Source organism: Pseudorca crassidens, chromosome 3 (assembly GCF_039906515.1).
Source record: "Pseudorca crassidens isolate mPseCra1 chromosome 3, mPseCra1.hap1, whole genome shotgun sequence".
Taxonomy (NCBI): domain Eukaryota; kingdom Metazoa; phylum Chordata; class Mammalia; order Artiodactyla; family Delphinidae; genus Pseudorca; species Pseudorca crassidens.
This window is the reverse complement of record NC_090298.1, coordinates 36,728,388-36,753,799: the sequence shown is the minus strand read 5'-3', so window position 1 is coordinate 36,753,799 and position 25,412 is coordinate 36,728,388. Positions and strand designations below refer to the sequence as shown.

The following is a 25,412-nucleotide window of genomic DNA, read 5'->3' as shown; positions in this document are numbered from 1 at the left end:
AAGGAGAATATACATTCTTTTCAAGTGTATGCAGAACAATTTCCAGGATACATCACATGTTAGGTCACAAAACAAGTCTTAACAAATTTAAGAAGATTGAAATCATATGAAGTATCTTTTCTGATCACAATAGAATGAAACTAGAAATTAATAGCAGAAAGAAATGTGGAAAATTCACAAATATGTAGAAATTAAACAACATAAGCTTGAATAACCAGTTAGTCAAAGAAGAAACCAAAAGGAAAATTAGAAAATATCTTGAGAAAAATGAAAACAAAAATACAACATACCAAAACTTATGGGACAGTAATAAGAGGCAAGTTTACAGCAATAAATTCCCATAGTTAAAAAAGAAGCAAGTTCTCAAATAATCAGCCTAACTTTACACCTCAAGGAGGAAGATAAAGAACAAAATTAGCCCAAAGTTAGCAGAAGGAAGGCAATAACAGATTAAAGCAGAAATAAAAAGACTAGAAATTAGAGGGAAAAAGAAAAACACTAACAAAACTAAAAGCTGGATTTTTTAAAAGATTAATAAAACTGACAAAACCTTAGCTAGACTAAGAAAAAAGAGAGAAGATTCAAATAAATGAATTCAGAAATGAAAGAAGAGACATAACACCTGATGCCACAGAAATAAAAGGGATTATAAAAGACTACTATGAACAACTATATGCCAACAAACTGGATAACCTAAAAGAAATGGATACATTCCTAGAAACATACAACCTACCAAAACTAAATTGTTAAGAATATAAAGTCTGAATAGACCTATAATTAGTATGGGGATTTAATCAGTAATCATAAAATTCCCAACAAAGAAAAGCCCAGGATCAGATGGTTTCATTAGTATACTCTACCAAACATTCAAAAAAGGATTAATGCCAATCTTCAAACTTTTGCCAAAAAATATATAGGAAGGAACAGTCCCAAACTCATTTTATGAGGCCAGCATTACCCTGTATGAAAGCCAAAGACACTATAAGAAAAGAACTGGGGACTTCCCTGGTGGCACAGTGGTTAAGAATCCACCTGTCAATGCAGAGGACTCGGGTTCAAGCCCTGGTGCAGGAAGATCCTGCATGCCATGGAGCAACTAAGCCCATGAGCCACAACTACTGAGCCCATGTGGCACAACTACTGAAGCTCACATGCCTGGAGCCCATGCTCCACAACAAGAGAAGCCACCGCAATGAGAAGCCTGTGCACCACAATGAAAAATAGCCCCCGCTTGCCACAACTAGAGAAAACACACGCACAGCAACAAAGAACCAACGCAGCCAAAAATAAATAAATAAATAAGTAAATTTATTTAAAAAAAAAAACTGCTCACAATACCCCTGATGAACACAGATGCAAAAATCATTAACAAAATACTAGCAAACTGATCTCAATAGCACATTAAAAGGATTATAAACCCTGATCAAGTGGGATTTATCCCTGGGAGGCAAGGATGGTTCAACATACACAAATCAATCAATTTAATGAACCACATTAACAGAACAATGGATAAAAATTATATAATCATCTCAACAGATGCAGAAAAAGCATTTGAAAAAATTCAACACCCTTTCATAACAAAAATGCTCAACAAACTAGGAATAAAAGAAAATTACCTCAACATAACAAAGGCTATATATGAAATGCCCACAGCTAACATCATACTCAATAGTGAAAAACTAAATGCTTTTCCTCTAATATCAGGAATAAGGCCATTTCTATTCAATATAGTACTTAATATACTAGCCAAAGCAATTAGGCAAGAAGAGGAAATAAAGCCATCCAAATCAGAAAGGAAGAAGTAAAGTTATTTCTGTTCAAAGACGTCATAATTTTGTATGTAGAAAACTCTAAAGACTCCACACCAAAAACAAAAACAAAAACCACTGTTAGAACTAATAAAGGAATTCAGCAAAGTTTTAGGATACAAAATCAACATACCAAAATGAGTTGTATTTTTATACACTAATAAAAAATGATCTATAAAGGAAATCAAGAAAATAACCTCATTTACAACAGCATCAAAAAAATAACATACATAGGAATAAAGTTAATAAGGAAGCAAAGGACTTGCACACTGAAAACTAAAAGAACACTACTGAAAGAAATTAAAGAAGATGTAAATAAATGGAAAGTCATCCTGTGTTCATGGTTGGAAGATTTTACATTGTCAAAATGTTCACATTACCTAAAGTAATTTACAGATTCAATACAATCCCTATCAAAATCCCAACAGCATCTTTTCCAGAAATTAAAAACATCAGAGAATTCACATGGAACCACATGGAAAAGCAAAGCTGAGAATATCACACTTCCTTATTTCAAAACATATTTCAAAGCTACAATAATTAAAACAGTATTATACTGGCATAGAGACAGACATATAGACCAATGGAACACTATAAAGAGCTCAGAAATAAACCTATGCATATTCAGTCAACTGATCTTCAACAAGGGTGTCAAGAATTCACAACGGAGAAAAGATAATCTCTTCAATAAATGATTTTGAGAAAACTGGATATCCCCATGCAAAGCAATGTAATTGAACCCTTGTCTTATACCATATGCAAAAAGCAGTTCAAAAATTTAAATGTAAGACTATAAAATGAAACTATAAAACTCCCAGATGAAAACATAGGGGAAAATCTTCACAACACTGATCTTGATAATGATTTCTTGGATATGACACCAAAAGCACAGTCGACAAAAGCAAAAATAGACAAGTGCAACTGCATCAAACTAAAAAGCTTCTGCATAGCAAGAGAAACAATCAACAGAGTAAAAATGCAATCTTCAGAACGGGAGAAAATATTTGCAAACCATATATCTAATAAAGGGTTAATATCCAAAATATATAAGGAACTCCTACAACGCAATAGCAGAAAAACAAATGACCCAATTAAAACTGAGCAAAAGACTTGAATAAACATTTCTTCAAATGCGTATTTGAAGGATGCCTATTAGCTAAGTTAGGATGCCTATTAGTTAAACACATGCACACAGAGAGAGAAAATAACAAGTGTTGGTGAGGATTTGGAGAAACTGGAATCCTTGTGCTGTTGGTGGACACGTAAAATGGTGCAGTCTCTATGGAAAATAATATGGAGTTTCCTTGAAAAATTAAAAAGAGAACTATCATATGATCCAACAATCCCACTTCTGGGTATTTATACAAAAGAATTGAAATTAGGACCTCAAAGACATATGTGTTTAACCATGTTCACTGCAGCACTATTCACATTGTAGCACTATTCACAACCACCTAGATGGCCATCGACATATGAATGGATAAAGAAAATGTGGTATATACATACAAGGGAATATGTACGTATATGATGGCAATATGGAATTCAGCCATACAAGGTAGGAAATCCTGTCATACGCTACAACATAGATGAATCTTGAGGACATTATGCTAAATAAAATAAGCCAGTCATAGAAGTATAACACTGCATAATTCTTCTTATTTGAGATATCTAAAATAGTCAAACTCATGGAAGCTAAGAGTAGAATGGTCTCTGCCAGAGGCTAAGGGGAGGGGGAAAAGAGGAGTTGCTGTTCAATGGGTATAAAGTTTCAGTCATGCAAGATAAGAAATTTTTAGAGATCTGCTATATAACATTATGCTTATAGTTAACGATGCTGTAATGTACACTTAAAAATTTCTTAAGAGGGTAAATCTCATATTATGTGTTTTTTACCACAATTTTGAAAAATTATATAATCAACTTTCTCAAATCTGGTGTTGAATGATATCTGTTATCTTGAAATCTGGGGGCATTTTCTTAGAACTTCTTATGTCAGAGAAAATCAAGACATTCCTCAGAACTTCTTATTCATAAGGGTGACTCAATCTGCACTCTTTATTGATTGATGAATGCCCTTTATTTCTCTCTTAATATAGTTGAATATTAAGAATCTTCATAGGGACTTCCCTGGTGGTGCAGTGGTTAAGAATCCGCCTGCCAATGCAGGGGACATGGGTTCGAGCCCTGTTCCGGGAAGATCCCACATGTCACGGAGCAATTAAGCCTGTGTGCCACAACTACTGGAGCTCGCGTGCCTAGAACCCGTGCTCCGCAACAAGAGAAGCCACCACGATGAGAAGCCTGCGCAACGCAAGGAAGAGTAGTCCCCGCTCACCACAACTAGAGAAACTGCACACGCAGCAACAAAGTACACAACGCATCCAAAACTAACTAACTAAATAAATTTATTTAAAAAAACACAAGAATCTTCATAATCTTCATTCTCCTAAATCGCTTCCCTTCAACTTTGGTACCACCTTGATTTTTTTTTTTTTGTACGATACAGACTGCCATAAGAGTCCCTTCTATCTGGATCTGATATGACATGTTGCCAAAGAGCTCATTGCTTTAGCAGGTGAAGAAACATTCTCAACAGTCATTCATTTGAATGCCTTTATAGTGTGTAATCTTTTGGTAGATCTTTCAAAGAAACATATTCTCATGGTGACATACCACTCACAGTGTTATTTCAGATCGCTTTGTCCAAGTCTTTATCCTCCAGGATGTTCACAAAATGTTTTCTCTACGTCTTAGAAATCTGCTCTTGATTCAGTTCTTCCATCCCATACACCTAAGAACTTGGTACATCAAGCAGTGGTCAATCTCATATTCAGTGTCACATATAGACTGCTTTCCCACTCCATTATAAAACAGTAACACCCAATTTTTTAAAGGCCATACTGAAAAGCCTTTAAACAGCCTTTCTTTCTCACGTGTAAGCTAAAGATGGTGTTAATTCAAATTGATTTGGGCACATTTCCTAAACACAAAAAGACCACTTCAATTTTATTCTGCAATTCTATGAATTCTGATGATATTTCTGCACATTTCAGCATCACTGCCAGCATGTGAGGTAATATCCCCCATGATGATTAGCTTATCAGATGCTGGGAATGCTACAGTGGGTTTTTCCAATTCTACTAGAATCTTTCCCTCCCATCAGTAGTTGTTATGGTCATGTGGTAAAATTAAACCACAGTGATGTCTGTGCCCCTTCACTCAATTTATAAAGAACAGAGATTTCCACTCTGCCCATGCTCATAAAAGTTAAGTACTTTTTTTTCTTGGAAATCCAGATGAAATCTCATGAGCAACCTACCATCACAGATAGCTTAAACTGGATAAAATTCCTGCATAAAAATTCAGTGCTCAAAAGAATAACCCTCCTCAAAATGAAACAAACTGGCACTCCCTCCTCTTTACTTCAGTCAGTATATTTTCACTTTCTGCTTTGCATCTCTATATTAGAGTGCACTTTCATAGACTTTAGGTAATGTTCAAAATCTTTTCTAATAGGTTCTCCAGGTTTGGTATTAAGAAAAACTTACACTTCATAAATATCCATTCACTTAGTCTTCCATCTTTTTCTTAATTTCACATTCTTGGTATCTTTGTTGATATAGCATCTATATATCAAATTTATTGAAATTTTTCACATTTAATTTCTTAATTATATGTCTTTTTTTTTTGGTTTGGTGATATATTCTGCTACTTGGAATTTTTTTAATTAAATAAATTTAATTTTCAAGCCTTTAAGAAATATTAGTATTCTGATAACTTGTACATGGGCATGTTATATAACGATACCCTCCTGGTATTTATACAAGGGTGCATGAAACCAGAATTAAAATTTCATGTTATAATTATAGAAATCTAGTAGCATCCTGTTATACTGAGAATTCCTCTGTGACTTTATGCATTGGGTACCATTGCTCTTACACGCTTTCTCAATTTTAGGGACAACTTTAAGTCTTGCACTAATAGTAGAGTGTCAATCAACCAACACCTCTACCAAAAAGTAGTGAAAATTAAAGTTTTATATCCTTAAAAATCAGATAACATTGCATTTTCTAGATATGGAGACACAGAGTGTCCAAAGGCAGTGAAACTACTCCCACCACCATGTTTTCTGGCTTTTTCTGCTTATTTCCATTAAAATAAAGACCTCTTATTACAAGGAATGCATTAATATAAAAATTAAAGTATAATATTAAAATCAACAAAGACTGTGAAACAACTGAAGTAGTTGAAAGTTCTCATAGGAGAAGCGAATGACACACACGCTAGGTCACTAAGCAGTCTGATCTTCCAAATCCCTCAAGAAACACTGAAGCTATCCAGGGAATGCTTAGAAAAAGAGAAGACTTATGGTAGAGGTTAAATACCTTCATCCAGCAAAGACAGAAAACTCAGGCTAGGCTTTCAAGATAAATAGGTGGATCTTTCAGGGAGTAATTTAAGAAGTTTCATAGTGCTCACAACAGTGACATCAATAGTCAGGCAGTAGGGTAAGGGGGAGTGGTGGGAACAATAATACTATACCAATTCTATCTGAAAAAATGTCCCCAATTACCTAGTTTGAGATTTGCCATTCTTGAAAAGACAAGGAATATAAAGCAGCAAGGCACAGCCATTTTTTTTTCCCAGAGTACCACCCAAATTCACAAAGTTTCAGACCACATAGGCCTAAGTCATCAGGCTCTTTTGTCCTTGGTCTTAATTTTTTTATTTGTTGTTGGTCTTATTCAGCTCCTGCAAAATATAGAACTGATTCTGTAATCCCTCTAGCAGTCCTCCAATAAATTGGGATGACTTCAGGATGCCTTGACCTAACTGGGAAGCTGAAATGTCTTACAACCAATCCAAATACACAGAATCTTCCCAACGAAGGGTAAACTAATATCAGACACTAAAGTCAAGTCAATGATTGACTGGAGCTAATGAATGAAGCTAGTGAAAACCATATCAGTCATACACTAGTCTCAGATTGTTTATTCATGCTATTAGCATTGCATTATTGTCCCCTGTATTTATAGTATTGTACAACATATAATGTTCCATACAGCACACTGATATTGCGTATTCAGTTACTATCCTTCCAGTGCCTGACGTCCTATACACCACAGCATTCCATGTTCAGCCTCCAACAACCTTGAATCCCTCCCATCTTGAATACCATCCAGGAGTTTTAGTCATTAAAAGCACTAATCAAAAGGCAAACACATTCATAAGTAACATCATCTCAAAGAACCCACAAATAGCATTTGTCAAAGCCCAAAAGAATAATATCTAAGAAAACAATGTTTTCACTTATTTCACTTTCTAATAATGGATAATATTTATGCTGCTAATAACTGGAGATTGCCAATGGCATTTAAAGTATTCTGAGGGTGATTAAAAAAGTATCTAAAATTATTTTGATTCATAACCCTACCTATGTTCTCCTGTTTCTAAATGTGGAAAGTAGCAACAATAAGGACTGATAAGAGAGGGGAAATGTAGAGGATTCAAGTAAGGTTAAAATAAACTTAATAGGGAAATCCCTGGCAGTCCAGGGGTTAAGACTTGATGTTTTCACTGCCGTGGCCCAGGTTCAATCCCTGTTCAGGGAACTAAGATCCCACAAGCTACTCAGACAATAAATAAATAAACAAACGTAATAGTTTTTAAGTATGGATGCGTTTGTTTTGAACTATCTTTTGCTATCTAATCAGACACAAAATAAAACATTGGACAAAATTATCTAACTAGTTTACACCAAATGGTTGGAATAGTCGGAACCCTGAATACAGAACATGGCTTTGGTGTGCAAATTGCCAATCAATAAATGGAATAAGCCCTGTAAGTGGGATTCACTGAAACTACATATGTTGTATAGAACTTCTAAGGTGTGCATTGTCTAATGCAATAGCCACTGACAACAAATGAGTATCGAATACTTGGAATGTGACTGGTTCAACTGAGAAAGTAAGTTTTTCATTTAATTTTAATTAATCTAAATTAAATTTTAATTGATAATTTAACTATTAGAAACCTTTCAAGTATGTTTGAAACAATGTTGGCACATGAATCTACTTTTGCAAGTATTGATTTTATGAAATACAAGTTTATCTTAAGTATTTCTAATGAAAATTTGTCATTCTGATTGTGATGTGATCTGAATGTAAAATATTCACTAAAATTTGATGACTTCATACAAAAAAAAGAATGTAAAATATATCAATAATTTTCATGTTAATTACATGTCAAAATTATAGCATATTAGGTTAAATTTATTATTAAAATAATTTCATTTGTTTCTTTTCATTTTTTATGCGATTACTAGGAATTTTTAAATTACATTTGTGGCTCACATTATATGTCTGTTGAATAATGCAGATTTAGAGCATAATAATATTACTGCAATGGAGGCATTCCCCTTCGTGTTTAGCACAGCATCATGCTCATAATTGACTCTCAGTGAATACATGTTGTCTAAATAAAAATTGTCCATGTATTAGGGCAAATGTTTCTTGTGATACTTTCCAAAAAAAATAATTTAAAAATGAGTTTCTTTTTTACCAGAAAGATTGTTTTGGAGACAGTTCAGGCAATGAGAGAAATGAAAACATTTTATTCCTCCTCTTTCTCAGAGAACCCACAATTATTTGACAGAGGTCAAATCAAATAATCACATTTTTAGCAAGTCCCCTCAGTGCTCCCAAGCATCTACTCGATTAAGCACCCCTTCTAGTTGGTGTTTTTCCCACCAAACTCATCATGGCTGCATCAAAATTATCAAAGTTCCAAGGAACTCTCTTATAACTCTAAGAAGCTATAGAGAAATAATAGATAAATGAGGCTAAAAGCATAGTTGCTTGCATTACATAAAATTAGTTGAGTCCTGGTTTTCCCAAACATAGACAATGAAAAAGTTATTTAACCTCTATAATCCTCACCCACAAATGAGGATTGATAATAGTAACCACCAGTTAGGATTGATTTGTTTTAAAACAAAAAATATACATTAAATAGTTTAGTGCTTGAAACATATTAGGAACTCAACATATGGTGGTTGGATGATGCTGACGATTAATTATCATTATTGTTATTACTACAACTATACTACCTCTTTCCAGCAATTTCAGGAAATTCGAACATCTTCTTAAGTAATCTTTATTTTGGTGGTTCCCAGCTTTTCCAGGAAAAAAAGTATCTTTTAGCTTTAATTTCTTAGTTTTCCTGCATGGAATTATCAATCACTCTGCTGGCACTGTAGGGCCATAAACATAAGGAGAACTAAAATTGTATTACACAATCTAATGGGTTTCAGGAATAAGCACTAATATTTCACCTTTTTCTAAGAAAGCTGAGAGAACCACGGTAGGTATTTTTAGATACCCTATGCTGACAAAAATTGACTGTAGCTAGATAGGATAACGCCATATGCACTTGTTTCAATCATGATCAGGTCATTTAAAGTCCAAGGGTTACCATAACTAAGGATGTCACATGATTATTTTATATTTAAAGCAACTAGGCAGCTCATAAACCAAGGCTGCCTTACTACTTACCCACTGTAGACACAGTGCCTAAGACCCACAACACTTTTTAGGGCCCCACAAAAATGTTTTAATTTCTTTTAAAATCAGAAGAAAAAAAAAATAAACTTTTAGGTTAAAGAAAATTTTGCTATATAATATTAATTTATTCATCTTTAGACCAACACAGTCATAAAATATAATTTTTAATATTTTATGGAGGAAGGGGCCCACAAAGGCAAAGGTTCTCAGTCATAATATAGCCCTGCCAGGTAACCAGAAGTAAACAAGATGAGACTTAGTGATGCAACACCACTCTGCACATTAGGAATCACAGGTAGACGGGTTGCATAGGCCTTTACTGCCAGCAGAGCAACATGAAAGAACAATATGTTTACATGACGGGCAGATGGCCATAGGAGTAATCATTGAGTGAATGGGGAGCTAATACTACAAAGGAGTGTTTTGACAGTTCTATATCTGGCTGTAAGCCATCCATAAGCCTTCAAATTCACCAACAGGCCACACACATCACAGAGAAGCTGGCCCCTAGTATCTTGGCATCATTTTCAGCCTTAGAATTGCCCTATTTTACCCTAGGCATCTTGACCTCACCTGATACCTCAGGCTTGGGACTGTATAATTAGACTTCCTTGTTATGGCTTTGCCTCTATCTTCAGCCTGCTGAATGATGAACATTGCTATGTCCTAGGCTATGACTTTTGCATGTCTGCTTCACAAAGGTTCTCCCTCTCGCCGTGCTACCTCACACCATCCTAGGGCCATTCTGCCCACTCTGCTCCTCAGATTCCGTCACCAAACTTTTATGCCCTCCAAAGCCTTCAAGAAAGTAAATTTATACAGTATGTCCTATCACCTAGGAGCCAGACAGATATGATTTGGGGTTTCTAATTCAGCTAGATGGCCTTCAACCTTAATGTCTTTGGTACACAGTTTACTCAGCTGTAACATGGAGATAACGGGCAGCACTCCTAATTGACTCACCCATGTCCCTTGCAAGTGGGAAGCAGGCAGCATGTTTAATAAATGGTACCTTTTTCACTTCTGCTTCATATATACAGATATTTGATTACCTATTACGTACATATATTGTTCTACATACTAAAGATACACAGGTGATCAAAATAGAGTTCTCGCCTTCAGAAAACATATACTAATGTATGGAGACAGACAACAAACAAATCAGTAAACAGCATGTCAGATAATCAGAAGATGACACTTGTTACAAAGAAAGATAAAATGAAGAGATAATGACTGGGGTGTGTATAATTCTATTATATAAGAAGTTTAAAGAAGGTGACATTTGAACAGATTCCTAAAGAGTTAATTGAAAGCCATATACATATCCAAGGAAAGAACCTTCCAGAATGAAGGAGTGATAAGTAGAAAAACACTGAAGAAGGTACATGTTTGTCATGTTTGAAGAACAGCAAAAGCTGGAGAAGTCACTTTTTTAAGCCCAAATGCTGGTAGTGAAGATTACTGTACTTTCAGCCACCACTGTTCTATCCATGAGCAATAATACACAGTTGACCCTTGAACAACACAGGTTTGAACTGTGCAGGTCCACTTATACATTTTTCAAAACTAAATACTATGGTAAAACATTATCCATGTTGGTTGAATTGAAAGATATGGAACTGTGGGTTCGGGGGGCCAATTATAAAGTTATACTAGGATGTTCCATTGTGAAGGGTCAGCACCCCAACCCCCATGTCTTTCAAAGGTCAACTGTAGTTCATTCCCCACTTGGAATGGGAAGCAGGAGAGAGACTGATCATGATGCAAGATTGGGAAGCTCTGTGGTCAGGTCTGGCAGTGCGTTTTCAATTTCAACTCAACAAACATTTCTTAAATACATGCAACACTCTACTAGCCTCTAAAAGAGGATAAAGTTATAGAAGGTCACTGATACCAAAGACTTCATTTTGTCTGAAAAGCTGTGTATATTCAGAACTTCCTAAACACCACTTTACATGTAACTACAAAACCCCTTCAAAGAAAAATAAAATTATTTTTGGACTTTCCACCATTTTGGTTCAGCTATCCCACACCACTTCTCCCTAATTAGTGCAGATAATTGAAAGTTAACTTTATTTTCAAAGCAGAGAAGAACTAATTGGTCCACCAGCTGGGAAATGGAGTGTTTGCAGATTGTAATCTTAATGGTCACTTAAAGACCAGAAGGGACCCAAAAATGTCATTTAATCCATCTCTCTTCCTGCAAGCAGGATACATCTCTACTTTGCCCAGGCAGACAGGGCTCATTGCTTCGCATCCATCTCAATTAATGTGCTTCACCAAGTTTCATGACAAACTATATGTGTCCATCTCTTAACAGGGTTATTACACTGCATGGTAATTTTGCATATTTGAAATTTTTCATCTCTACTCATTTAAAAAACATACTCATATTAACATAGTAATTAACATATAATCATAGTAATAACTGCAAAAGAACTCTTCCAAATGACGATATTTACTATCTGTTTTTTTTGAGTAAGTAGAAATTTTTAAGGGCAAGTGGTTGTTATTGTCTTAGGCTTTGTAGAACTGGTCACACATTTTTATTTTTGGATTAAAAACTATAAGAAGGCAGTAAGTCCCTTTCCTGTTATTAAGGCTAAGCAAAGCAAACATTATTTTAACCTTTCTTGTGTTTCTGGCTCACAGTTACTCCACCATTTTACTGGACTTACTCTTGCATTGCCCAGTGTTGAGCGTTTGTACTTTTTTTTCTCCTACATCTGTTTTTCCTCAAACTCTTAAGTTTCTGCACTTCTGTTTAACTTTCATTTTCCTCTGTGACTTTTTTCTCTGCTCCATTGTTTTTGTTGACCTATATCAGCTTGCAGTATCTTCACATTTTTGTTTTTACTCACTTTTTAAAATATATGCCATATATATATATATATATATATATATATATATATATATATATATATATATATATATATATCTTGTTTTCCTTTTCCTCTTTTAGTTTCCATCACTTTTTAAATTCCTACTTTCTCTCCTGCCCTGGTAAATGCAAGTCTCATGCCACTTTGAAATACAACTATAGTCCTATCACTTTTCCATGATGTGATCAAGCCTTGGGCTCTCTGTCAGTTTGTTAAATAATCAAGTAAATTGGGCAGAAGAAGCAGAAGAGACAACATTCAAGTCTAGGATCTCATGTTAGCTACTGAATTACAAAGTTAAGAAGTACTGAAATCATACAACTGCACACTTTCATTCTACCTTTTATCTATAGCATCTAGGGAGAAAAAAGGGTTAGTACCAATATCACTTATCAAAATGAGAGAAAATTTTACTTCCATTTAAAAAACTATTTTATGATGTTTAGGTAGCATTTTTATAACTATTGATTTAGAAAAAATATGAACTTTGCGATGTAATTCAGATTTGCAATATACTGGCCAGTCTTAGCAGTGGCCCAATGGATCAAACAGATCAATTTGCCCCTAGGAGCACAAGCAGAACCCAGCCCAACTCATCTCTTCTCCTACCTTATTAGTATTTCTTATTTGACATGCCTCTGAATTAATAACTGACCCAGCTACACACAGCCTTTCACCATATATTTCATCATCTCAGCTCCCCAAATGAAATTTATAGTGTCTCATTAACTAGAAAAGCTTAAGTTGATAATAATAATTTTTTTAATTTTCTACTTTTAAGGTTACAACTTTTAAGGTTACTTTCCATTTATAATATTATAATATTTCCATTACAATATTACAAAATATTGGCTATATTCCTCATGTTGTACAATACATCCTTGGGTCTATCTTACACCCAATAATAGTATGTACCTCCAATTCCCCCAAGCCTATGTTGCCCCTCTCCCTCCCACTGGTAACCACTAGTTTGTCCTCTGTATCTATGAGTATGTTTCTGTTTTGTCATACTCACTAGTTTGTTGTATTTTTTAGATTCCACATATAACTGATATCATACAGTATTTGCCTTTCTCTGTCCGACTCATTTCAATTAGCATAATGCCCTCCAAGTCCATCCTGCAAATTTCACAATTTCATTTTTTTATGGCTGAGTAGTATTCCATTGTATACATACCACATCTTCTTTATCCATTCATCTGTTGACAGACACTTAGGTTGTTTCCATGTCTTGGCAGTTGTAAATAATGCTGCTATGAACATTTGAGGTGCATGTATCTTTTGAATTACTGTTTTTGGTTTTTTCAGATATATACCCAGGATTGGAATTGCTGGGTCATATTGTAGTTCTATTCTCAGTTTTTTCAGAAACTGCCATACTGTTTTCCACAGTGGCTGCACCAATTTACATTTCCCCTCACAGTGTACAAGGGTTCCTTTTTCTCCACATCCTCACCAACACTTGTTATTTGTAGACTTTTTGATGATAGCTATTCTGACAGGCGTGAGGTGATATCTCATTGTGGTTTTGATTTGCATTTCTCTGATGATTAGTGATGTTGAATATCTTTTCATGTGCCTTTTGGCCATCTGTATGTGTTCTTTGGAAAAATGTCTATTCAAGTCTTCTGTCCATTTTTTTAATTGGTATTTTTGGGGGTTTTTTGATGTTGAGTTATACGAGCTGTTTATGTATTTTGGATATTAACCCCTTATCAGTCATATCATTTGCAAATATTTTCTCCCATTCAGTATGTTGTCTTTTTGTTTTGTGGGTGGCTTCCTTTGCTGTGCAAAAACTTTTAAGTTTAATTAGGTCCCATTTGCTTATATTTGCTTTTATTTCCTTTACTTTAAGAGACACATCCAAAAAACTGTTGCTTCGATTTATGTCAGAGTATTCTGCCTATGTTGTCCTCTAGGAGTGTTAAAAGTATCTGGTCTTACATTTAGCTCTTTAATCCATTTTGAGTTTATTTTTGTATATGACGTTAGAGAATGTTCTAAGTTCATCCTTTTACATGTAGCTGTCCAGTTTTCCCAGCACCACTTTTTGAAGAGACTGTCTTCCTCCCTCATATATTCTTGCCTCCATTGTCATAGATTAATTGACCATAAATGTGTGGGTTTATTTCGGGGCTCTCTGTCCTGTTCCATTGATCTATGTGCCTGGTTTTGTGCCAGTACCACACTGTTTTGATTACTGTAGCTTTGTAGTATGGTCTGAAGTCAGGGAGTGTGATTCCTCCAGCTCTGTTCTTCTTTCTCAAGATTATTTTAGCTATTCAGGGTCTTCTGTGTTTCCATACAAATTTTTAAATTATTTGCTCTAGTTCTGTGAAAAATGTCATTGGTATTTTGATAGGAACTGCATTGAATCTGTAGATTGCCTTAAGTAGTATTTTAACAATATCAATTCCTCCAATCCAAGAATATGGTATATCTTTCCATCTATTTGTGTTGTCTTCAATTTCTTTCATCAGTGTCTTATTATTTTCAGAGTACAGGTCTTTTGCCTCCTGAGGTAAGTTTATTCCTAGGTATTTTTTTTAATGTTATGGTAAACGGGATTGTTTCCTTAATTTCTCTTTCTGATATTTCATTGTTAGTGTGTAGAAATGCAACACATTTCTATATATTAATTTCATATCCTGCAACTTTACTAAATTCATTGATGAGCTCTAGTAGTTTTCTGGTAGTGTCTTTAGGATTTTCTGCATATAGTATCATGTCAGTTGCAAAGAGTGACAGTTTTACCTCTTCCTTTCCAATTTGGATTCCTTTTATTTCTTTTTCTTCTCTGATTACTGTGGCTAGGACTTCCAAAACTATTGATATGTTGAATAAAAGTGACAAGAGTAGACATCCTTGTTTTGTTCGTGATCTTAGAGGGAATACTTTCAGCTTTACACCATTGAGTATGACGTTAGCTGTGGGTTTGTCATGTATGACCTTTATTGTGTTGAGTTAAGTTCCCTCTATGCCCACTTTCTGGAGAGTTTTTTTCATAAATGGATGTTGAATTTTATTAAAAGCGTTTTCTGCATCTACTGAGATGATCATATGGTTTTTATTCTTCAGTGTGTTACTGTGGTGTAATACATTGATTGATTTGCAAATTTTGAATCTTGCAACCCTGGAATCAATCCCACTTGTTCATGGTTATGATCCTTTTAATGTAGTGTCAGATTCAATTTGCTAATATTTCGCTGAGGATTTTTGCATCTATGTTCATCAGTGATATTGGCCTATAATTTTCTTTTTTGTGTGATATCTTTGTCTGATTTTGATATCAGGATGATGGTGACCTCATAGAATGAGTTCAGTAGTGTTCTTTCCTCTGCAATTTTTCGGAAGAGTTTCAGAAGAATAGGTGTTATCTCTTCTTTGAATGTTTGGTAGAATTCACCAGTGAAGGCATATAGTCCTGGACTTTTGTTTGTTGGGAGTTTTTAAATTATTGATTCAAATTCAGTACTGGTCTGTTAACATTTTCTATTTCTTCCTGGTTCAGTCTTGGGAGATAGTACCTTTCTAAGAATTTGTCCATTTCTTCTAGGTTGTCCATTTTATTGGCCTATAGTTGCTTGCAGTAGTCTCATATGATCATTTGTTTTTCTGTGGTGTTAGTTGTAACTCCTCCTTCTTCATTTCTGATTTTACTGATTTGGGCCCTCTCTCTTTTTTTTCTCTTGTTAAGTCTGGCTAAAGGTTTATCTTTTTTTTTTTTTTTTTAAGAACCAGCTTTTAGTTTCATTGATCTTTTCTATTGTTTTTTAGTCTCTTTTTCACTGATTTCTGCTCTGATCTTTACGATTTCTTTCCCTCTACCAACTTTGGGTTTTCCTTGTTCTTCTTTCTCTAGTTCCTTTAGGTGTAAAGTTAGGTTATTTATTGGAGATTTTTCTTGTTTTCTGAGGTAAGGTTGTATTGCTATAAACGTCCCTCTTAAAACTGTTTTTGCTGCATCCCATAGGTTTTGGATCATCATGTTTTTGTTTTCATTTGTCTGTAGGTATTTTTTTATTTCCTCTTTGACTTCCTCAGTGATCCATTTGTTGTTTAGTAGCTAATTACCTGACTTTGAAGTAGGGAGATTATTCTGTATTTTCCACGTGGGCTCAATATGATCACAAGGTCTTGGAAGGAGACAGGAAGAAGGAAGAGGAGTCAGAGTCATTCAATGTGAGAAGGACTCATCCTGTCATTGCTGGCTCTGAAGAGGGAGAAAGGGACCAGCCTCAAGTCAAGAAATGTGGGGCAGCCTCTAGAAGCTGGAAAAGGCAAGGAAACAGATTCTCCCCTAGGGCCTCCAGAAGGAATACAGCCCTGCTGACACACAGTGAAACCCATTTCAGACTTCAGAATTTTGAGATGATTATCTTCTTATGGCAAAAATTATATTTAAAAATCTTACATTTAAAAATATTTTGATTATCATCTAGATATTACATTGTCTAAATAGCTTCATCATGTAAGGAAATGTTATCATAAGCATTAAAATTTCTAAATAATTAAAGCATTAAACATTTGAAATAATTACTATAGATGTACATTTCATTCTAAAATAGCCCTGATATTCTCTTCTCTAATTTACTCTTATATTCTTTTTGATGGGACTGTTTTAATCCTAAACACGATATTGGAATTTCTGAAATATCAGACTGGTTTCCACACAACAGAACTTTTAAAGTTAAGCCAGTAATATTTGGATTATGTGAATGAAGTTTTAAAATCATGCTAGGTAAAGTCTCTGACAAAACTACTATTTGAATGTTGAAATTTTTTGGAACTCTATAGCTATTTTTCTACTTTTCTCCTCTAGTCAGAAACATTTATATCTTCTATGTGTGTGATATTAGACAAGCTACTTAGCTCCTGCACCTCAGTGTGTAAGACAAGATTATTTATGATTCTATAATACTATGACTTTAAAATGTGCATAGGGGCTTCCCTGGTGGCGCAGTGGTTGAGAGTCCGCCTGCCGATGCAGGGGACGCGGGTTCGTGCCCTGGTCCGGGAAGATCCCGCATGCCGCGGAGTGGCTGGGCCCGTGAGCCATGGCCGCTGAGCCTGCGCATCCGGAGCCTGTGCTCCGCAACGGGAGAGGCCACAACAGTGAGAGGCCCGCATACCAAAAAAAAAAGAAAAGAAAAAAAATGTGCATAGAAGTTTGGTAAGAATGGTGAGGACTAGAAAAGCATTACAAACATTTCCTATCCACAGACAAGCTTAAAATGTTAAGCTTGTTAACATCAAGCTTTAGTTTAACAAGCTTAAGTTTGTTAAAATCCAACTTAAAATTACAGCTATCAAAATTTAATTACCAATATCAATCAGACAGTCATTAGGAAATGCTCAACTTCATTTCCACACATACCATAGAGATGCATGACTCCCCTAAAATACCATCCCTTAAATTCTTCCTATTGTCTCAACTGCTACCCCAGGATTTTTCAAGTGTTTAACGTTACTGATAAAATAAAAACTGAAGAGACTTAGACCTGTCATTTAGAAGGTTAAGGATCCTAGGGGAAAAAGAATGAAATCTCTAGAGATTTCTGGCAGAGAAAATGCGAACAACAATTCATCCACAACTTTTCATCTTTCCATTGCATCTTCTCTGAAGTCTTCAGCCTTCCCAGAACTTCAGCCATAAGCTATGAGGAGAAGCACTATCTGTGGGTACAGCTGGGAATATCCACACTTTCAATGACCAGAGACCAAATATTCATCTTAACAGTTTTCATAAATCCTATGCCACCTTTCTGATTTATCTTGAAAACTGTCAAGCTTAGCTGAAGATATACCAGCATTGACCATCACTTACTAACCTCTTGAATAGCTTCTCAATAGAAAAATAGAGTCTCCTTTAAAAAATATTAGAGTTATATTTGAACTTCTGATTCTCCTTTCAAAGCTGTTCCATGTATTACAGATTCGTGTTATCTTAGTATAGTACATGATTTTCTTTCCTTGAAAAAATCAAAATGCTGTCCCTTGGCAGACCGTCTTATTGTGTAAACTTGCCACTGAGCTATTTTGCATCTCATTACGCAGTCTGATTTGCCAATAGGTAATCACAGTCATCATTGACTTAACTCCATTCTCACAGCATTGTAACAGCAAAACGAGGAGTCTAATGGCATCACTTATACGGAATTCATTACAATAGAAGTGGATATCACATTGTTACACTCCTCTATTCACATGTATGCATTTATTTCTCCAGGCTTTCACGCCTGAAATAAATTTACTGGAATCCCAGCCTCTACTATACGTTAAGCCTACAATTCAAGAACAGCCGGGCCAAGGACACAGTGTTCCATCTTTACAATCAAATACAGATTTCCCATTAAAAGGAAAATTCTCTATTTCAAAAGATTTAATAGTATGGTCCTTTAAAAATAATTCCAGATGGCTAAATATTAGGATTGCAAATATCCTACTATAATAAATATTTTTGCTTTATTGTATTTTGTAGAAAATTTCAGACACTAGAGGTTTACCTCTTAATGTTTTCTTTTAAGAGATAGGTTGAGTTTAGGAGTTATACTGCATTTTCTTATATTATTTATTTCAGCTACATTTGTACCTATTCAAGATGATCTCACTCTTATTGACACATTTTCTGTGATTGATTATGCAAAACATGTTGATATTTTCCTACACTGTTTTGCTACTTTTTGTATCAACTTGGCCATCTTTTCTCACTTGCAACCCTGCCCTCTTTTCTTTGAAGTCTCTGTCTACTTAAATTAAAAATAAACCTCATTGAGCCTAATGGCTTATTATGTCATGAGGAAAAAAATCCAGATACAACAGTGATTAAGAACATAACCTTTAACTGAAATGAATATTTCCAAAATAAACAACACTGAGCAAATATTTCCCAATAGCCTATAGAGAGCTCATGTATAACACAGCAACAATGTTTTTATTGCTCCCACATCTTATTTCATAGGAAATATCTCCAAACAGTGCTCAAATACCATATTAACATACAGTTTTCTATGACATTCAAGTAACTGAATAATGAGTTGAAATCCTTGGCCCCAGCTTCTGCAGATTGAATTCACGTGACTATAAGTCAGATTACTTGCCACTAGATGGCTCTGTTTTTAGTCACTCTGAGATAATATATGCCCTATAATTAGAAATCTACAGTGCTAGCATAGGCATTGATGGCTAAAATTCCGGGGCGGGGGGGCGGGGAAGGGAGTACACAAACTATGTAATGCAATAAATTTTTAGATTTCATTTAAGGTATTATTTTGGAATTATACTTCTGAAGTAGCTAAATGTCTGTAATACATATATAGAAATGATACAAGAAAAAAATAGGAAAAAAAATTCTATATACATCTTAATATGATTTCTGTCACTGAAATGCATAAATTCTTCATCTCATGTAAGTTAAGCCTGCTGGCATCCACCTTATTTTAAAATTAATTTTAAAGTGTGGCTAGTACATTCCCTTAAATGGCTTGGCTGTCCGTGGTTCGTGCCTCTGTGTAGCCCCCTAGGCTTTTTGGTGTGTCTTCCACCAGTCACTGTGTTTCTTCCAAAGGCCTATGGAGTCTGATTCACCAGGGCTCATTCTCCTTTTTTCCTACCATAATATGAACTGTTAAATTTTTCTGCTTAAGCTAGAAAAACATGAATATCAGTCAGTCAAATTGCTAATAGCAATTGCTGGCAGAATAAGTGATGGAAGATTTCATTTGGAATGCCATTTCCTAAACTACCTGCTCAACTGAAAATAGTGACAAAGTGAGAACTGTAACTCTCTTCCTCTAGCACTGTCTTCTATAATTTGAAAAGTAAATAGTAATCTAAAACTGTGTCCTAGATATTTGCACTTTATGAGGAGTGGCTCCAGAATATTGACATGTTCAAGCCGTACTAATGAATTATTATGTCTAAGACTCTGGGGATCCTGAAAATACCATTATTAGGACCACATTGTAAAAATGTAAACACTCCTTCCACAAAATCCCTACGGTTGTACAGTTACACAACTACCATGGCTCTTGGTCTAATTTTATAATTTTATATAGGGACAAACTGAGAGGTCCCTCAGATGGGCGTCATTTACTACCCCTGTCCTCTTTCATGCTACCTGGATTTCTCCCAGGTTCTGGGGAGATATTCTGACCCTGAATTACATCACCACATGGTTTGCAGTAAAATCTGGAACTTAAGTAGCCTGCTTAGTAGTTTTCCTTCTTTGGGATGTAGCCTTGTTCTTCTCACTGCCAGCTGACTGTGCAAAGAGTGTGTGTGACTGTGAAAAGCAGGACAACAGCACAGGTCAGCCACAGAACACAAGACAGCTGACTCCTCAGGCAGGAAAGGACTACACAGTTGTTTAATTGACTTTTGTGTAGTTTTTCGGTGGGAGTTTTTTGGGGCATTCATTCAAAATGACTACTTAGTCCAACTTAAAATATAAAATTTCCAGTTATACCCATACCCCCAAAAAAGTTTTTTTCAATGGTTTGTCATAAACGAATGAAATATGTTTCCATCTCATTCAAGTTTCTATAGGAAAAACACCTAAAAATACAAAATTGTTTTCTTCCATCCTGCTAGTTGAAAAGCACATTTCCCCAGGGGTGGGTATTTTTTAAATAAGGCAGGAGAGTGAAAGTAGGAAAAAGGATTGGCAGTTGTCCTCCCGTGTTCAGATCTAGCTCTGGAATCCTTGACAGTAACCAAAGAGTGTTTGAAACATTCTGAAAAATGGTATCCGGTGAGTTCTACATGAGATAAACTATCTCCCTAAGTAAGGGTCAACATTTTTTCATTCTACTGAAAAGAATCTCTAAGTGTATTTCTAAATACTTTAAATTAGCAAGTATTTTTGAATGCTTGTTACAAAGATTCCAAGCTCTGAGAATGATACAAATATATGTATATGTATATGTATACGTGTGTATATATACTAACACCCATGTATATGTATATGTATATATTATAGTCACTGGATTCATGAGACTCTCACAATTTTGTTAAGGAAACAAGATTTATAAATATATGAAACTATTAAAAGCACAACAAAGAAGTTCTTAATATATATATATAATAAGTAACATTCAGGGTAATTTACAGCCACCTTCCCATCCTCATCACCAGTTGTCCTGATTCTGCATCAAAAGATCCAGGGACCTGACTGGCCAAGAAAAGACTCTCTTAGGTAGATAGGGAGGGGGACCTGTAGGATAGGACAGTACAGTCATGTTAATGAATATTGTCCCATTTCCTGGTGCACAATTGTATAAGAAAGAGAGAACCAAAGGGTTTCATTGCATATAATATATTGTGGCCATTTGAGCTTCAAGTCCTTAATGAAGTAACACAGAAAAAAAATTTTAAGGGTATGGAATAGAAAGGAAACTAAGGAAATCAAAGCAGAGGTTAGAGTTATTCAAAAATGACAGTTATTAGATAGTAACAAGTACCAATTATTGAGGAGTGTGCACTTACTAGGTCCTTTAGGTAGGTCATGTCTAATCCTTATAGCAACTTTTAGAGTTTGCAATTCTTTACTTATATCTAACTGATGAAGAAACCAAAGCTTCAAGGGTTTAAGTAATCTTTCTGAAGTTTCACAGCTAGGGAAAGTGGATAAACTGGGATTCAAGTCAGATGCACCTGAAAAACCCACAGTTTTTCAACTCTGCCAAGTTTCTCCAAACCCACTCCATGTGGGCCTTGAATCCATGAGATGCATGCACATGTCAAGTGCAACAGGTATCACAGTAAGAGATGCAGTGTAGCAAACCTTCAGCAAGCGTGTATCAGATCCCTGTTAGGGCCAGGCACTGTGCTCAATGCTACATGTACAAGAGTGAAGAGGCAGATGCCATCCCTGCCTATATAGTGGGGAGTCTTGAAAATGTGATCTGGAACAGATGCAAGATAAGAGGGACTCGCATCATCTCACAATCAGAGATGCTTTCCTACAAGATGTCAAAAGCAGCACTAGAAGGTTAAGTTATATAAACTATTCCCAAAGAGCAAAAGGTGCAATAGAAGAATATAGCAGAATGTAATAATAATAATGACAACAATCAAAATTTACTGAGTGATTACTAGGTGCCAAGTACTCTTTTACACATTTAACATATGTTAATTCATTTAATGTAAAAAAGATGAGAGCCATTTGTAGGCTAAGAGCAGGAAGCTGTATGGCATCAAAACTGATTATCTCTTCAGGCCATTTTTAACCTCAATAAACTGCATGGCTTGGTCTCAATCTACTTCAATACCTACATGTCATCTCTGCCAAAATCATCATTTGGCAGACAATTTTCAGTATTGAGACAAATAGCAAAAAAGAAAACTCCGCTCAACAGCCAATTCATTTGCTTGGGGGAGCATATTTTGCAGCCCTTTGAGAAGTTACCTCTTCCAAGCCTCAACCTATTCTTGTTGGCATGGAGTTGTCCTTATGAATGGTTATTTCTCCAGTCCAAGTCTGTGCCAGGTAACATGGACCCTCTACTAGGTAATAACTTATATAAGTCTCTTTAATATTCAAAATAAAATATTAACTTTTCTGCATTTATGCCTCATATCTAAACTATATGTCTTGCTTTGCAATCAAGAACATAGACCTTCTATACTTCAAGATCCTTCAGTGGCCCTAGACTCAAATTGACTGCTAATAAAGGACCACATCAGATAACTTAATAGAAAAACGTACAAGATTTGAACAGACACTTAACAAAAGATAACATCCAAATGGCTTACAAACGTATAAAAAGACATTCAACTTTATTAGTCACCAGGGAAATAGAAACTAAAATCACCATAAGATACTACTTTATACCTACCAAAAGGGCTAAAGACTGTCAGTACCAAGGGTTTGCAAGGACGAGAAGCAAATGGAACTTTTATACACTGCAGGCAGAAATGGAAATTGAAAAACTCCTTGGCAGTATGTATTAAAACTGAAGGTATTATATGCTATATTAAAGCAATTCCACTCTTAAATATATACCCAACAAAAATGTATACATGTATCACAAGAAGACACCTACAGAAATGTTCATAACAGCACTACTCATAATAGCCAAAAACTGGAAACTACCCACCCATAGGTCCAATAACAGTAAAATGCACCAATGAATTCTGTTTTATTCATATAATGGAAAACTACACAGCAATGACAATTAATGATCTACAACTACACTCAAAAACATGGATGAATCTCACAAACATAATATTGAGAGGAAGATGTCAGACACAGAGGTTACATACTTCCTGATTCCTTTTATAGAAAGTTCACACAGGAAAAACTAATATATACCATTAGAATTCAGAAGAGTGATTATTTTGAGAAGGAGGACCATGAATGCAAGGGGGCACAATAGGAACTGTGGGGGTCTACTGGTTAATATTCTGGTTTTTGATGGTCTTGGGGCTGATTACCTGGTGTGTTCACTTTGTAATAATTCACTGAGCTTATTAATGCTTATGATTTGTGCATACATATTTTTCCATATATAGATTACATTTTATTAAAACTTTATCAAACAAGCAGGAGGTAGGGAGAGATGTAGGAATATGATGTATGGATATGATGAATATTTCTCTGTCTTCAGCAAAATTTCTGCTAATATCAATGCCTCTAAATAACTTCATGTAGTAAATTTCTCTTAGACTATGTCATCAGAAAAAATATTTGTCTCTCATAAATACCTTTACATTTCATTTATTAGGAAGTTCAGAGCTGACATGGAACACCTCAATGCAGTAAAAATTTTCAGCATTTCTAACTCTCAAATTCAATATTTATATTACATCCTTTAACCCATTTTTTTTACACCTTTATTGGAGTATAATTGCTTTACAAGGTGTGTTGGTTTCTGCCTTATAACAAAGTGAATCAGCTATACATATACATATATACCCATATCTAGTCCCTCTTGCTTCTCCCTCCCACCCTCGCTATCCCACCCCTCTAGGTGGTCACAAAGCACCAAGCTGATCTCCCTGTGCTATGTGGCTACTTCCCACTAGCTATCTATTTTACCTTTGGTAGTGTATATATGTCCATGCCACTCTCTCACTTCATCCCAGCTTACCTTCCCCCTCCCGGTGTCCTCAAGTCCATTCTCTTCACCTGTGTCTTTATTCCTGTCCTGCCCCTAGGTTCTTCAGAACCTTTTTTTTTTTTTAGATTCCATATATATGTGTTAGCATACAGTATTTGTTTTTCTCTTTCTGACTTACTTCACTCTGTATGACAGACTCTAGGTCCATCCACTTCACTACAAATAACTCAATTACATTTCTTTTTATGGCTGAGTAATATTCCATTGTACATATGTGCCACATCTTCTTTATCCATTCATCTGTCGATGGGCACTTAGGTTGCTTCCATGTCCTGGCTATTGTAAATAGAGCTACAATGAATATTGTGATACATGACTCTTTTTGAATTATGGTTTTCTCAGGGTATACGCCCAGTAGTGGGATTGCTGGGTCATATGGTAGTTCTACTTTTAGTTTTTTAAGGAATCTCCATAGTGGCTGTATCAATTTACATTCCCACCAACAGTTCAAGAGGGTTCCCTTTTCTCCACACCCTCTCCAACATTTAATGTTTGTAGATCTTTGGATGATGGCCATTCTGACCGGTGTGAGGTGATACCTCACTGTAGCTTTGATTTGCATTTCTCTAATGATTAATGATGTTGAGCATTCTTTCATGTGTTCCTTGGCAATCTGTATATCTTCTTTGGAGAAATGTCTATTTAGGTCTTCTGCCTATTTTTGGATTGGTTTGTTTTTTCTGATATTGAGCTGCATGAGCTGCTTGTAAATTTCGGAGATTAATCCTTTGTCACTTGCTTCATTTGCAAATATTTTCTCCCATTCTGAGGGTTGTCTTTTCATCTTGTTTATGGTTTCCTTTGCTGTGCAAAAGCTTTTAGGTTTCATTAGGTCTCCTTTGTTTATTTTTGTTTTTATTTCCATTTCCCTTGGAGGTGGGTCAAAAAGGATCTTGCTGTGATTTATGTCATGGAGTGTTCTGCCTATGTTTTCCTCTAAGAGTTTTATAGTGTCTGACCTTACATTTAAGTCTTTAATCCATTTTGAGTTTACTTTTGTGTATGGTGTTAGGGAGTGTTCTAATTTCATTCTTT

General features: G+C 35.3%; 1 long non-coding RNA gene across 2 annotated transcripts in view; it reads right to left on the bottom strand.

Annotated features, from left to right (window-relative positions):
• Positions 1-25,412, bottom strand: part of LOC137220667 (uncharacterized) — a 148,249-nt gene that overhangs the window by 22,833 nt on the left and 100,004 nt on the right. The gene's annotated exons all lie outside the window — the stretch shown is intronic.